General features: G+C 40.3%; 1 protein-coding gene across 1 annotated transcript in view; it reads left to right on the forward strand.

Annotated features, from left to right (window-relative positions):
- The window catches only part of enpp1 (ectonucleotide pyrophosphatase/phosphodiesterase 1), a 260,930-nt gene that overhangs the window by 99,067 nt on the left and 144,826 nt on the right, over positions 1-17,037 (forward strand). The window lies entirely within an intron of this gene.

Raw genomic sequence — 17,037 nt, forward strand, 5'->3', positions numbered from 1 at the left:
CAACTTCTTTGGGTTTAGGCAACAAAACTATAACTTCTTTAGGTTGAGGCAACAAAACTACACCTTTAAGTTGAGGCAACAAAAAAAGTTACGTTTAGGCAACAAAACTACAACTTCTTTAGGTTTAGGCAACAAAACTACAACTTCTCTAGGTTTAGGCAACAAAACTACACCTTTAAGTTGAGGCAACAAAAAAAGTTACGTTTAGGCAACAAAACTACAACTTCTTTAGGTTTAGGCAACAAAACGACAACTTCTTTAGGTTTAGGTAACAAAACTACAACTACTTTAGGTTGAGGCAACAAAACTACAACTTCTTTAGGTTTAGGCAACAAAACTACAAAATCTTTAGTTTTAAGCAACAGAACTACAACGTCTATAGGTTTACGCAACAAAAACAGGTACATTTAGGCAACAAAACTACAACTTTTTAGGTTTAGGCAACAGAAATACTTAAAGTTTAGGGGAAAACATCGTGGTTTGGCTTTAAATAACTGTGTTTTAAAAGTGACCCACACACTCGTCCACACGAACACTCAGACAAACTTATCTCCTGCACACACACAGACAGACATAACGTATGTCTGTGTGTGTTCACTGTCTGATTAGTTTAGCTTTAAAGGTGATTTAGTGCTGTTAGTGTTGCTCGCTACCATGACACGACCCTCTCCCACCTCATCAACGCGCCCCCACAACTCCCAAACAAGCACATTAAAGTCACAACAGCTTTTCGTCTTGTTCCTCAGAGATGACACGACATGATTGTGCAGCTCACCGCCTGCATCTTTGTCTGAAAGAATAAATAAAGATATTTTTTCCCACCTCCGGTTAAGTAAAATACACAAATCTCAGACGCTGAGCGGGGGGACCTTAAATCACTCATTGTTGATGTTTAGACCAGTTAAGTCAATAATCTCCATCTTGCCACAGTGATAAGTGATATTGCAGGGAGACTCTTTACCATTACTTCTCTCTGGCTGTTTCAGTTCTCTTATAGCAAAAACATCAGTGGGAACATGTGTTCTGAGTAATTGACCCTGAGGGAGAAATACCCTCGAAAGTAAAAGAACAATGTGGCAAATTGCATTTCATGGTCACAGAAGACAATGTCAGCGTTACCGAGTGGTTACAGAGATGTCTGCGAAGGATGTTGCAAGATGAGGGCGACGTACGGGACCGTGGGAAACTTAATGAGTGTTGATTTGGACACGTTGGTCAAGTACACAGTAGTGGTTGAAAAGCAGCAAAAGGGAAGTCTTTCTCCACTCTACAAATACACTTCACTGCCCAAAACAAACGCAATGTGAGGAGACCAGATAAAGATGTACACACAGTACTGCTTTTTCTTTAAAGGTTAAACGTTTGCATCATATACACTTTACATGATATATTGAAATAACTCACCGTTTGCACAACTCTGCAGAGAGGTTGAAGAAAGCAGCTGACCTTTGAACTTCTTACTGGAGGCAATTGTGAAACTGGGAAAATATCATTGGATAAAACAAAACACATTCAATGATTACAAATCAGAAAAAAAATGTCCATATAACATAATCAAGAGATACTATAAACAAAAGTCAGACTCAGGGCCGTAACCATGAGTCCAAAGTCCTCCAGTGTAACGCCCCTCGCCCTAAGATATATTAGATTTATTTTCTACATTGATTTAACTGCTAACAAATTTTCGGCAAATTTTATTTCTCTACACGATTACCAGAAATATAATTCTGGTCCAGAAATACCAGATTATGTCGGTGTCCTCCGGTGCTCCTAACGGCATCTGCAAGATTTCACAGACCGGAGGAAAACAAGCAGTAAGAGCTGATCAGAGGTCTGCTGTCCAGCTGCCGTCTATCAGAGCCGGCTGTCAATCACTCACAAACTCTGACCAAACGGTCAAACTAGGCAGCGCTGATCAAATATGAATCAATATTCTGTTACGTTAATGCCTATTTCTCTCCTCAAATGTTTTCAGAATCATCTTGTAGTGCACGGTTTAGCTGTAAAATGAGAAAGTTTGTGTCGCCGCCGCCATTGTGAAATCTCTTGAAGGAACGCCAAGTTCCAGTCACATGACCGGAGCACAGCCAATAGGAACGCTCTCTCTCTGAACTAACCTGTGATTGGTCAAAGTTTCCCGTCATAGGCTAGATTTATTAAAGCCTGAAAACAGAGCCATGAGGAGGTGGGAGGTCTAGTTATCTTTCAGAACACTTGAATTACAATATGCTGAAAGGTTATTATGGGATTTTTGCCCAATGATGACAAATATATATACTGCCTACTGCAGCTTTAAGATAATGAAATACCAGAAAGTGAGAATAAAACAACTGTTGTCATTGGATGTAAAACAGCTAAATGTTGTCATTGAACATATAATGAGGAGTTTTGCAGACTTGGTCCGATATCAAGTTTCTTTTCTCGTGTCAGGTTTGGTATATTTACACCCGAGCTAAATTCATTCTGGCATAAAACATGGCACATTCCAGAATCAATGTAGATTTTTTGAATTACAGCATATGTATCGTATTAAATTCTTACCATATGAATGCAACATTAAATTTCAGCTGCAGTTGTAACATACTATCCACCTTGTCACAGATGTTTTTAATAATTTTAATCGGTAATCTAAATGGTTTCAACGCATTCTTCTCCAGTGAAATACGGTGTTTCCCTGCTGCATTTCATCTGTGACTTCCAGATTCAAGCCCTCCACCCTGTAATCATATCAAATTTAGCGTTATTTGACGGAAAATTAATCGGCGTCGGGTCATTTATTAGCAAAAATCCCAAACATGATCTGGTCCTCGCTTCTCAAATGTGAATATTTATCGGCTTCTTTCGTCTTTTATGATAGTAAATTGAATGTTTGGTGAAACATCAATTTGAATGCGTCACTTTTATATATTTTCTGACTTCTCAAATAGATTGATGATGAATACGTTTTAGTTGTGGTCCTAATATATCTACAGTACACAGCCGTGTTTCATAAAGACCAAATTAAGTCTTCCACCAGTTGGACAGGTTGAGATAAATTGCAAGCTTTTTTTGAATAATGGAAAATCCACCATAAACCTGTTTCAGCTTCAGATGACATAGCATCACTCCTAACCCCCCCCCCCGCCCCCCCCAGACCATCCCATAGGCGGTAATTACAGGCTGCGTAGCATGTGCCTGTACGTCGTGTGGCCTGCGCTGCCGGCTGCCGAGGAGCCCTGCATCCCATCACAGGCCCGTAATGGAAGCCAGATGTCCTCCTGTCTGTTTAAGGCTCATAATCAATAGCCTCACTTAGAGACTTTCTCTCTCCCTCTCTCTCTCTCTCTCTCTCTCTCTCTCTCTCTCTCTCTCTCTCTCTCTCTCTCTTCGACAGCTTTGTTATGAGACGATCTGCGAAGGAATGGCGTGTCTCTGCTGCAAACAAGTGGAAGTGTGTCGAGAGTGAGATTAACTAATTGGATTCCCCACATGAGTTTTTGTTTGGAGGAAGAGGAGGAGGAGGAGGAGGAGGAGGAGGAGGAGGAGGGGGTTAAGGGAAGTGATCCCTCCCTGTAGCCTCAACAAGCTACATGACACTGCTGGCTTGTTCCTCCGACTCCCAGACGTCGACTCTGGGATTCCAAGAGTGATGGAGGGAAGGGGATTCCCAGGCAAAAAAAAAAAAAAAAAAAGGAGAAAATCCGTCCAAATAAATAACCTGAAGTGGCACTCAAAGTGACGCGGCGCATCTCCATTTCCTGTGACTGTTTCCTGCAGTCAGACGCTTTATATCTCAATCCACGAGCCGAGAGGGAAACATTATGAAGCTCTTTTTTTTCTTTCAGTGTGAGGGGGAAGTGAAGGGTATGTATACAGCGCAGGGGGTTACAGCAGGAAGAGGCAGAGGTGTGGTGATTGGAGTGTGCAGGTCGTGACCTCCAACGTTGTAATGATCATCTGATGGATGTAGTGAACCTGAGGTCAGATGTGTGTCAGAGGAGAGATGGGAGGAGCAGGGAGGGTGGAGGGAAGTATAGAGTAGTGGTGGGCAGTTATGCACCGTCAGGATATCTCAGTTGTACAGTAGTACAACTGTTCTTTCATCAGAACTTCATTTGCTGACTCAGACAAGACCATCAGGGGTCAGAAAGACAGATGTCCAGAAGTGTTTCTATTTGTTCTCCATCCTCGATGTCTAGCGGGCCTTTTTTGGAAACAAAAACCTCTGATGGATTCAATGTTTTATGTTTTTTAACCAACGTATTAAGAATTAGTGGGTATCAGAACATAATTATTGAAAACCAAATGTCACCAAAAGAAAATCCAAACATTAAAAAGCTGGACAGACTGTGCACAAAATAAGTGCTTTAGAGCTACGAGCACTTAGCATTAAATGGAAAAACGTCAAAGAAGACAGAAAGTTTGGATTACCTCTTTAACAAGCTGATCTAAATACATAATAGTTTAGTAAGTCCACCTATATAGGTCAACAAGACTTGAATCTGATAGATCAGAAACCTTGAAATGTGTGACCATTATCAAACCCCACTGTTGCTGTATGCTGCCCAGTCTAAACCGCTGTCCTGGTAACAGTCTGTTCGCCTCACATTTAGCGTGTAATAAGGACGCTTTTCATGCTTTAGGCATGTTATTTGTACGCCATGTAGTCTGTATTGACTGCATTGTCAATGTGGTCCATGTGCTATGCTCAAAGTTAGTGCCGTAGGATAAAAAATGAGAAAGGCCTCTTATGGCGCACGGCTGGTGTTTTGTTTTGTAAGTTACGTTAGTGATGTTTGTGACGTGTTTTGATGTGTGTTTTATTTTAAGCCCAACCATGACGTTTTTCCTAACTAAGTTTTTTTCGTTTGCCTCAACTGCAGATGTTAATGTTTTGTTGCGTGGCGAACAAAGAACAAACGAAAAGCCTAAAATACGTGTCATTTTCACCTTACAAACGTAGTCGTTTTAAGCCCAACCATGTATTTCTTTTCTAAACCTAACTACGGCGGTGTGTGACGAGTCGGGATGAGAACATGTTGGCTATTTATACACCTTCCTGTGAGACCATGTTGCCTGGTAAAGATCCAATAAAAAATACAGACAAAGCCATCTCTACTGAAGGCCGCTAGGAGAGCGGCAGATTTATTACAACTTGGGACTTATTTTTGCAGTTTTTTCCCTCATTTCTATTCGTTACGATAACATATTACTCACTGATGTAATCGCTGACACTGAGATTTTGCAATACAGAGACAGCAAAGTCCAACAGGGCAAGAAACACAAGCAGGTTGTAAACAAGACGACAGTTTAGCCAGATTATCCAAACTACTATATTTGGAGGTAAAAGTTTGAGAAAACTGTCTGTAATGATTGTAATGATCCCTCATTGCAGAGGAAAACAGTGTGTGTGCACAGTCTGGTGAGTACAGTAGGTCAGAGTTGCAGGAATTCTGTCTGAAAGCAGATAGTTTGATCGATAGTTTGGGTAATTATTTGACTATTTGCTCATGTGTTCACCTCCAAATCAGTTTGTCTAAACTGGGAGTTTGTTTAAAAGTCTCTTTATACTTCCTGGTTCACAATTACGTGGATTACATACAAATGGATTTTGTGGGATATAAAGGAATTACAGTGCATTGCTTTTCGTAGGTATAGCTACGAACGGTGTATGACAACAGTCTGTTTTGTACATGTACCAGTGGAACCATTCAAAAACACACTCAATGTTCACATCTTTGCTGTTTTTAAAGCCACTTGTGTTTTGAAAACTTAAAATTCTGATTGCATTTTCATAAGTCGTTTTCGTGGTTTGACTGAGTCCAGTTAAACTGAAGTGACTCCTTCCACATCTGTACACATGTTAGCACAAACTGCTGTCCAAACGCTCCTCAAACAGAGCGAGCGGGGCCGTTCCTGATGAGGGCCGCTGGGAGACGAGCAGCAGACCTGCAGGGGGTTCGAGGCCTCCGTCCGTCCGGAGTGGGAATAACTCCATCTCCTCTGATAAAGGCAGCTGGCTCTGGCGACGCTCGGTTAAGTTTTATAGTCAGATATGCACAGATGATTAGGCCAGCTGTGCAGTGTCATATATTCCTAAACAAACCCTGCAGGAACTGAACTCTCACCCCTTGCACATATGGGTTACAGGGCTCGCACTCTTGTTCATGCACTTTAATATGTGCAAACACACAGACACCAGAGCAAGAAAGTCACAGTGCGCTCGCTGGGAAGCTTATGTGACCCTCGTTAGTATAAATCTGTTCAAGTGCATTAACGCTGCAACGGGTAGAGGTGGAGCAAATATGAGTTAAAAAAGTTATAAAACGGTCGCTATATCCTGACAGTAGTGCATGAGACAGGTAATCTGAAAAAGATCATGTGTCCTCCAGTGCTCCTAATGCCATCTGCAAGACTTCACAGACCGGAGGAAAACAACCAATCAGAGCCGAGCTTGAATCTGCCGTCTATGAGAGCCGGCTGTCAATCACTCGCAAACTCCGATCAAACGGTCAAACTAGGCAACTGATCAAATATGAATCAATATTCTGTTACTATAATGCCTATTTCTCTCCTCAAATGTTTTCAGAAACATCTTATAGTGCACTGTTTAGCTGTAAAATGAGAAAGTTTGCAGCCATGTTGAGATCAGTTGAGGAAATACCAATACGTTTTAAGGGAACTGGATACAGCGTTGGAGGCGGGGCTCAGTTCATTTCTATGAAAGTTGCTCAATGACGCCAAAATGGTTCGACTTCCGACTGGAAAAGTTCCCGGATCTTCCGGCGATCTTCCGCATCCATTGGGTCCTCGGAGAAGGCACAGTAGCGTCCGCTCGGTCACATGGCTCGGTCGCGGATCACAACCGTCACGGTGTCGTCACGGCTTGCTAAATCCGCCTAATGGCATCACCTGACGGACACGGAAGTTGTAGTACCGCCGTTTGGCGACTACCAAAATTGGGATCAGCAACCTGTGCCATTCCTAGGGGCTTGTGAAATACCAAGCACCGCCCACCAGCCAGAGCACAGCCAATAGGAACACTCTCTCTCTCTGAAATGACCTGTGATTGGTCAAAGTCTCCCGTCACGGACTAGATTTTCTAAAGCCTGAAAGCAGAGCCATGAGGAGGTGCAGAAGTCTAGTTTTCTCTCAGAACACTTGAATTACAATATACTGAAAGGTTATTATGGAATTTTTGCCCAATGATGACAAAAGAAAATTCTGCCTACTGCAGCTTTAAGGTTATAATCCTAGAAATGGATTCTCTGTGACCACACTGACGCAAATAAGGACAGTAATTATGATCTCTCAGCCACGTCGAAATCTGTTAAAAGGAAGTGGGAAGGATGTGAAACTGAGCAGCCCCTTTCTATAAATCACCTGTTCACTCTCGCTTGCGTATTACCTCTCTGGTTGCTGTGGCGACAAGCGTGTTGCAGCTTTACTCGATCCAAATTGTTTTGATCAAAGGGACTAAGTGTTTAATACTCAGCAGCCCTCTCTCTCCCTCTCTCCGTCTCTCTCTCTCGCCGCCATAGCTCTGTTTGTTTTGGAACAAGAACAAGATAAACCCAAGTGACGTCTTATTTATTTTCCCGCTCTTGCCCTCTCCTCCCCTTAACAAGCAGAGTCGTGAAGAAGAATTCCTCGATAATCCATCAGTATCAGGCTAAAGTGTGTGTTCTCTGTGGTGTTGACACCACACACATATATAATGGAGTGTGACCAGGTCTAATGCTACAACACAGTCAGATAATAAAGGGCACTATCAGATAAAAGGGGGGCATGAGCAATGAGCCAAGTGACATGCTTGATTGTGATTGGTCCCTGGGGTGGTCCTCTCTCACACCAAAGGAAACAATCAGGACTTTAATGTGACTTTTCAATGTATTTTAATGATAAAAATAGCTTTCTGTCAGCGTGCTCTTTACCCTCACTTCTTCTTTTGTCTCTCTCAAATGTTTTGCAGAACTTCAGTGTAAAAGATGTGGCTTTTTATTGTCATTATGCTCGTACTTCTTCTTGGAGGTATTTAGCGCTGGATGACCCTGGTTAAATAAAAGGTTTAGGAGTTTTCCCTTTAGATGATAACATCTAAGTAGATAAAGAGAGAGCGTGTTTGTTTCATTTACTTGAATGAGGAGGCCTTCGACAGCAGGATTTAGCGGACATGCAGTCCATCTTGTTATTCACTGAGTGGTGTTTTCGTTTTTAGCTGTTCTCCATAAAACGGCATCTGCGAGCCACGATAAGCAGCGAAAAGGGGAAATGAGGAAACCTCAGACTAAACTCAGCACACTTTAAAAAAGTATCTTACTTCAGAGAGGCCACGCAGGTGACCTCGGTTGCATCATGCGTCGGGTTCTGTCTGACTGTAACACTGTTTGTTTTCGTGGTGAAGGCGGTGGCGATTCAGTGGAAGCAACTCATCTTTTACCATTAAGTTAATGCAAAGCTATTAACTTCAAGCTAATTCAACTTGCACCATAAAGTCTTAGTGATGCACAATCATGAAGCCTTTAAGGTGTCTGTTGATGTACTTTTGTATATATTTATATTGTTCCTGTAACCTTTTTATTGTAGTATTTTTCAAGTATTTGTCAAGTATTGTGATTATTAGGAGAACTAAAGACTATTTAATGTCCCTAGAGAGACATATTTTGATGTGCACCTACTTTCTATAATATTGGTAAATTTACTTTGTATGTTTACAATTTGCAGGAGCTCAGTATCATGTTTGTTTTTCTGATTGGCGGGTTTTTCCCGGATGAGAGTCGATAACTGAAACGTTATTAAAGGACCATAAAAGTAAGACAGAAATGATGTCTGCTGTTATCGATGAACAACGTGGTGCATGAAGGAACCGTTTTATTGCAGACTGCAGACTCGTCTCGAGCCAACCCTGTGTGGTGCACGCTGTAATTTGTGAAGCAGCTCTCGGACACTTTCATTTTGTCAAATTAGCTCTCAGAGGAAAAAAGGTTGGAGACCCCGGCTGCTATACACTTTTATGTAAACAGATGATTTTGAACTAATTATTTAACTTTAGTTCAGTTAACTCACATTAGTTTTTTAAGTTGAACCAGCTTAAACTGCTTACTTAAACTGTTCCCACTTTGAAATTTGTACATAAACCCTAAAATCTAACCTCATAACATGATATTCTCATCACCGAGAGAAATAATAATCATTTCCTGCTCCCGAGCGCCAGCGCTGAGGTTGAATATTCGAGCAACTCTCTCATTTGCACGCACATAACGTCAACTCTATCTGATGCTTGGACTCGAACATATACGGTTCAAAAACCGCAGGCAGTTCACCCCTCCCGGTTTCAGAGAGCACGAGTGAAAATTTGCTGCTGATGACAGGTCATGTGAAATAAAAAAGTGCTTTTTTTACATCCCCTCCTTTGTGTTTGCATCTCAGCGGGCGGCCAGAGCTCAGCCATAATCCCCCCTCCCAGCGTGTGCATCACTCAGTGAACTCGGCCTCTACGGAAACGGGCAGGCGGTCGGACCGCCGCCATTTCACAGCCCTAATTAATACCGAAACCTCTGCACCCTTCACAAATTACAGCGTGCACCACACAGGGTTGGCTCGAGACGAGTCTGCAGTCTGCAATAAAACGGTTCCTTCATGGCCACATTAAAAAACAGGGCGGTAGGTCAGAGGACTTATAACTGATTACTGTTGGCCATCGGCTCCGAGCGTGTAAGCAGTGTATTATTCGAGGAGGGTGGTGAAAGAGAGCTTAAGTAGAGCTGTCCAGGTGGCGGATCCTCTCCGAGGGATTCTCCACTGTGAGAGCCATCCAAGGACAACCAGGAGGGGGGGGCTTCTGTTCGGGGCCCGGCGAGGGAGGCCCTGGCCACCCCACGGTGCCCCGCTGGCTGTGGTCCGCAGCCAGTGCAGCAGTAGGTAACTCTGGAGCCAAGGTGGAGTGAGAAAGGAAGGGAGGAAACTCAGAGAGAAACCATGAAAAATGTGGAGCATGAAAATGTCTCCCTTGGTTTATAGCAGCGCAGCCCGGCTTCCAAGAGAAACACATCTTTAAATTTAACTTGAGATGTCTTTTTTTTTCTTCCTCTCTCTCTCTCTCTCTCTCTCTCTCTCTCTCTCTCTCTCTCCTCTCTCTCTCTCTCTCTCCCTCTCTCTCTCTCTTCCTCCACTCCCAACTTGCTGGCAGCAGCCTGGTTTTGAAAGCAAGGCCAAGATGCTTGGAAAACTGCGACCATGTTAAAAAAGCACTCAATAATGTGGCTTTTTGGAAATGTGGCGACAGCTTCTGTACGAGGGGCTCAGCTTTCAGCGTTGGTGAACATGTTTGGTGCGTGTGCAGCTGCAGAACAGCCCTCAGTAAAAATGTTCAGAAAAACACTTGATTTACACGCTGAGGGCATATTTACTGAAAGAATATCACATATTCTGCAGACTGTTTTGCTGCAGTACATCAAACATAAACTCTTTCTGGTTTCTCCACACTTCACACACACTCTCTTTCAGGGAGAAAACTCTGTGTTTTGAATAAAAGGCCATAAATAAAAGACTTGATACCGGTTATTCCAGTGAATTGGATTAAAATGACGGGGGCGGCTGGAAACATTTTTGGCCTGCTATCAAATTAAAGCTTCGTAGCATGTAATAATATTTTCGCTGGTCTCGGGAGGAAGTCGTCTCTCATGCCGATGATTCAGAGCTCATTTAGGAAAAGAGCATCCAGCCCATCTCATAAATCAGCGTCTGATGGAACAAACATACCTCTGAAGGAAACAGAGCCACCTCCGGAGCATCCACACTCACTCAGCGAGCTACAAGGAACGAATAAAATGCTCCACTGGGTTTGTAATGTAATGCACATTAGCCAAAAGTTAACACCTCCGATTACAGCGGGTGCCATAAAACATTAATTTATGTCTGAGAGATTAAAATATTGTTGGCAAATGAAGCTGGGGTGTAATTTAGAAATGTATAAAAACTGTGGAGCCAGTGAGCAACCTCCAGGTCTGAGAAGTGAAGCCAATGCTGAAGTGTCTTAAACTTGCATTCTCTCTAACAGCCAGCAGGGGGCGACTCCTCTGGTTGCTAAAAGAAGTCTGATTGTAAAGAAGTCTATGAGAAAATGAGCCTACTTCTCACTTGATTTATTACCTCAGTAAACATTGTAAACATGAGTTTATGGTCTCAATCACTACGTTCAAGTCTTCATGGTTTACTACTTGTGCTCCACCCTCTCGTGTCACTTCTGGTTGCAAAAAAAGCGAGATGGCGATGGCCAAAATGCCGATCTCGAGGCTTCAAAATGGCAGTCCACAAACCAACGGGTGACGTCAGGGTGACTACGTCCACTTCTTATATACAGTCTATGTGTGGAACGTAACTAAGTACTTTATTTAAGTACATTTTTAAGTGCTTGTACTTTACTTAACTATTTTTAGTCTCTGCTACTTTATACTCCTACATTTCAGAAGGATATGTACCCATGCATAACGTGTACTTTTAATCCCATTTGGCCAATAATACTTATGTTGCCTACTTTTACTTAAGTAAGATTTTGAATGCAGGACTTTTACTTGTAATGGAGTATTTCTACTTTTACTTTAAGGTCCCATGTTGTAGATTGTGAGATTTCCATGTGTATATGTATATTAGAAGTGGACGTAGTCACTGTAACGTCAACCATTGGTTTGTGGACAGCCTCGAGTTCAGCATTTTGGCGTGGAGCTAAGCACAACCGAACGCTGAATAAGACATTTTTAGAGACCATAAACTCATGTTTACAATGTTTACTGAGGTAATAAATCAGGTGAGAAGTAGGCTCATTTTCTCATAGACTTCTATACAATCAGACTTCTTTTTGCAACCAGAGGAGTCGCCCCCTGCTGGCTGTTAGAAAGAATGCAGGTTTAAGGCACTTCAGCATTCGCTTCACTTCTCAGACGCGGAGATTGCCCACTGATCAAAACGCTAAATTCACTGAGAAATGCACACAGACCGTATTCAGAGACGGTGCCTTTTAAACGAGCCGTCAGGACTTCTGTAAGGTTGTGATGTCACAACGACACAGTCACCGGTACAAGTGACGCTAAACTCTGTGTACTTGACACAACCAGTGAGTCAGTGACGCTGTAAAGACCACAATAGCGCAGGAAAACGCTGACCGTTCAGAGCAGACTGGCCTTTCTCTGTAGGAGGGGTCTTAAAGAGACAGGCGCCAAAACGGAGCGTTTCAGACAGAAGGTGAACACAGGTATATTCAGACGGAGAGTATGAGACAAATAATGTGTTTTTTGAACATTAAAGCATGTAATCATGTTCTAGTAAAAACCCAAAACACAAGTATGAACCTGAAAATGAGCACGATATGTCCCCTTTAAGTAAAGGATCTGAGTACTTCCTCTTTCTGCCGCATGAAAGTGAATTCACAATAATATTCTTGAGATCATAATCATCATGACAATTACTGACATTATCATCGTCATCATCTGCCAAATGAGGAAGGAGCAGAATTACTGAACTAAGCCTCCATCTGTTTGTACGCTGCAGTTTCTCAAGCACTTGTTGAGTTATGTTGGAGCTTTTGTGTTCCCCCCCCCCCACCTCTAAGGCCTTTTCCTTCTGATGCATTACGCCAAACGGTGGAGAAATCTCCATCAGCCTATCAAACATCTTCACAGATAATGCCTCAAAGCGGCCGGAGACGTCACAGCTTTTAGTCACGTTAATCCCTCACCCCCTTGCAGACAGAAACCCCCTCCTCTGCTCTCACAGAGGTAATTTGTTTTACACAGTCACTTTTTCAAAGCGTTAAATATTGCCGAAAACCTGCGAGGCATGGTTTGTTTTATGGGTTGCCCTGTCCTGGGTTGCCAAGAGGGACGTATAGGACAGCTTTTAATGGAGGGGGAAAGGCTGACATTAAATACAGGCCAGATGGACTTTCTCCTATCCTGCTCATAAAAGTTCTTAGGACAGTTCACAAATCAAGGCCTCTCAGTATTATGTTAAGCGTTTGGATTGTTATTGTTATTGTACATTTGCAAATACTAATGTAATTTATAGCTTTTTCAGGCATAATTCGAGACTCAACCCACCCAGACATTTAATATGTGAGCGTTTAACAGTTAATATTGGGTTGATAGAGTGCCCGGCGCTTTTTTTTTTACGGCCCTTCCATGGAAACTGGCTATCATAACTCTGACAACTTTTCATCCAGCAGGAATTAAAGATTAAGACGACGAGTGCCATCCACTTCATAAGTTAGTTTATGACTAGGCTGTGCAGCAGCAGGTATTACTGTACAGCCAGGAGAGAGAAGGAGGGGAAGAAATGAAAAGTGAAATTCAAGATGCTAAGCTAAAACGGAAAAACTGCAGCTCTCTGGGGGTCAGTCGTCTTTCCGGAGGAGAGGAAAGTAGTGGACCCCGTAGTGGAGAGAGAGTTTGTGGTGGTCCGGGGGTTTTTGGGTCACTCACTATGATGTTGCTGCTAACATGACAACAAATACCACAAGGGCTTTGAGTTTCCTGACTGAGATATAATAATACTACACAAAAAGGAGCAGGGGTTTTTACTCATCATCATCACATGATGCTGTTTAGCAGCAGAGAGGTGTTAATATAAGACATGACGTCATTTCATAGCTGAATCATGTTTAGCAGGGACGGAAAGTACATTCACTCAAGTACTATTTCCATTATAGTGTGCATATACTTCTTCCTTCTGTGAAGCTGTTGTTTATTTTATGTTTTATTAAACTTGAGTGTAAGCTGGTGGAAGAAGTACTCCGATGTTTTATTTAAGTAAAAGTAGCAATACCACAGTGTAAAAGCACTCATGCATTTAAAATCTTACTTAAGTAAAAGCACTGAAGTATTTGCATCAATATATATACTCAAAGAACCAAAAGTAAAAGTTCTCATTATGCAGAATGTAACAATTATTATTGGATTATATTTAGTGATGCATTTATGTGAAAGCATAATATTTTTAAGTGCTTTATATACTGCTGGATAGTTTAATATATAATGATATATCAGTATTTATTAGTTGATTTATATTGTGTATTAATAATCTGAATCTGCAAAGTAACGCTGTAGAGCTATCAGATAAATGGAGTGGAGTAAAAACAGTTGTGGAAGAAGTACTCAGAAGCTTTACTTAAGTAAAACTAGTAAAATTACAATGTAGAAATACTCTGTTACAAGTAAAAGTACTGCATTCAAAATCTTACTTAAGTGAAAGTACTGAAGTTTTTGCATCAATATATACCTAAAGAACCAAAAGTAAAAGCATTCATAATGCAGAATGTAACATATTATATATCACTAGATTATAATTAGTGATGCATTTATGTATAAGTATAACTGATATTGCAGCTGGTAAAGGTGGAGCTCATTTTAACTGCTTTATATACATGCTGAGTAGTTTAATCTATAATAATACAGTATTTATTAGTTGATTTATATTGTGTATTAATAATCTGTAACTGCAAAGTAACGCTGCAAAGCTATTAAACAAATGTAGTGTAAAGTAAAAACAGTTGTGGAAGAAGTACTCAGAATCTTTACTTAAGTAAAATTAGAAGTGTAGAAATACTCTGTTACAAGTAAAAGTACTGCATTCAAAATCTTACTTCATCATTATCAGCATCCACAGTGTTGTTATTATTATTATTATGCAGAATGTCAGAATAATATATATCAAAGTATGTGATTATAATTATTGATGCATCACATTAATATTGCAGCTGGTTAGGTTTGGCAAATCTGAACTACTTTACTTCTGGGCAGCTTAATCTATAATAATATATCGTTATTTATTAGTTGATTCAGATTATTAATACAAAATATAAATTTGTAAAGTAACTAAAGCTGTCAGATAAAGTGTAGTGCTGTAAAAAGTACAATATTTCCCTCTGAGATGTAGTGGAGTAGAAGTATGAAGTAGCAAAAAATGAAAATACTCAAATAAAGTACCTCAGAGTTGTCCGTAAGTACAGTACTCGAGTAAAAGTACTAGTTATTTTCCACCACGGCTCAACACTGACAGACGGAGCTGTAAATACCATCGTTGACTCTGAGGTCATGTCTTCAGATATTTTTCTATGAATTACAGTGTTTGTACGTCCTGTGTGGAGTTTATATTATACAATTAAAGACGTACACATGGTTGGTATTTTTATTACATTATTTGTTGACTCGAATTCGGCTACTTGTGGGCCAATAAATAAAGGAATAACCAGAATTTAATTCTTTGAAACCACATTATAGCATTTAAAATCGAACAGTACAACAAAATTTATTTTATTTATTTATTATTTACATTAAATAACTTAAATAAAAAATAATAAATAAGATGTAGAGACATCTCTGTCTTGTCAGAAAATATTTTTTTATAATAATAAAAATGAATAATAAAATATTTAATATTTTTTCTCACTTGGTGCGTTGGGGGACTCATGACCTCAGTATTTCTAAAAATCCTGTCTACGGCCCTGCTGACACAACCAGCTCTGCATAATGAGCACTTTTACTTTCTAAGCACATTTTGTTGCCAATACTTTTTTTTATTTATTTACATTTACAAACATTTGAGTGCAGGAAGACGATCACTTGTAATAATTGTTACCCTTTTATACTTTCAGTAAATCTACATTCTTCCACTGGTGTTTAGGATACGATGTGATGGTTGTTTATTTTATGTAAACCCGATTAAAGCTGAGTGAAAGCTGCACTAAAAACTCCATCAGAGTTATTCTTTTCCATCAACAAACCTCTTGGTAGCCGAGGCAGATTGTTACGGATTGACCTGAAATTGATGTATAATATTCTGCAGGAGTCATTAAATACATGCACACACACACACGCCTCTTAATTTACACAATCTGTATGTTGTCACTGGACTGCAGCTGGGATTTATCTGAATAAATCATCATGTTTTTGCACCAGAAATACTTTCACATTGGGCAACATTATGATATTGATTGATAAGTGATCAATGAAAAGCCATCATGTGTTACTCCAGCTTCACGGGGCTCTTATAATAAAACATAATTCCTCTGACAGACACAGTAATAGACATGTAAAAGGAGGGAGTGAGTCATGACATCATGTCATTAAACATCCTTTAACAGGTTTAATTGTCCTGCACATGCATCTGTGCACAGTTTGGGTGTGTGTGTGTTGCAGCAACAGATTCCTCCTATCTGATCAATCTTGAGCAGTCACCACTGACCTCCATGATAAGGCTGATTGGGAAACGACATTTCAACACAACACTGTCCTCTCACGCCAGTCTTTCTCTGTTAGTCCTCATAAAAAGGAGCAGATCTGAAGTCTGCAGAGGGAGGATATGAGCAGCACTATAAATGGAGGAGATTGTTGATTGTATCTGCGTCTGGATACATAAAATATACTCATCCGGGTCGCCGTTGCTATCTGGAGCCAGTAAATGTATACAAACTATAAATTAGGCTTCTTCTTCTTCTTCTCTCTCTTTCTGCTGCTGCCAACATTCTCAGGAGGAATCTAGTTCACTGAGTTACATTAATGTGCTTATAGGAGAAGAAGATGTATATGTATGTTTATTGTGGAGGTACGATTTGGTCCACTCAACCTTTTAGACTGTTCGTCCGTTAAAAAAACAACTCAGTTTTTCCTGGTTTTAATTTTAATTAATTAATTAATTTCAAATATCTTGGTGAGGTATTTATTAAAGCAATATTCTGTTGTTTTTAATGCTATTAGAGAGAGTCCTGTATGCAAACTATGTTACTTCTACGTGTTTGTATTGTGGATTTAACCACCACATGTTGTACAACAACTACTGTTTCCAGTTTTCACTATATTTATATTTGTTTTATTTTTTCATTATTCATTTTGTTGCATATTTATGTGCATGCAACTATTGTTTGTATTGTTGCTTAGGCTTTTATTTTTCCTACTCTATATGCAAAAGCAAATAAAAAATAAAAGCAAATAAAAATATTATTAAAAAATAAAATAAAAAATTAAAATATTTTTTAAATAAGTTGACAAAAAATAATTGACTTCTGAT

Source organism: Sebastes fasciatus, chromosome 18, assembly GCF_043250625.1.
Source record: "Sebastes fasciatus isolate fSebFas1 chromosome 18, fSebFas1.pri, whole genome shotgun sequence".
NCBI classification, from domain to species: domain Eukaryota; kingdom Metazoa; phylum Chordata; class Actinopteri; order Perciformes; family Sebastidae; genus Sebastes; species Sebastes fasciatus.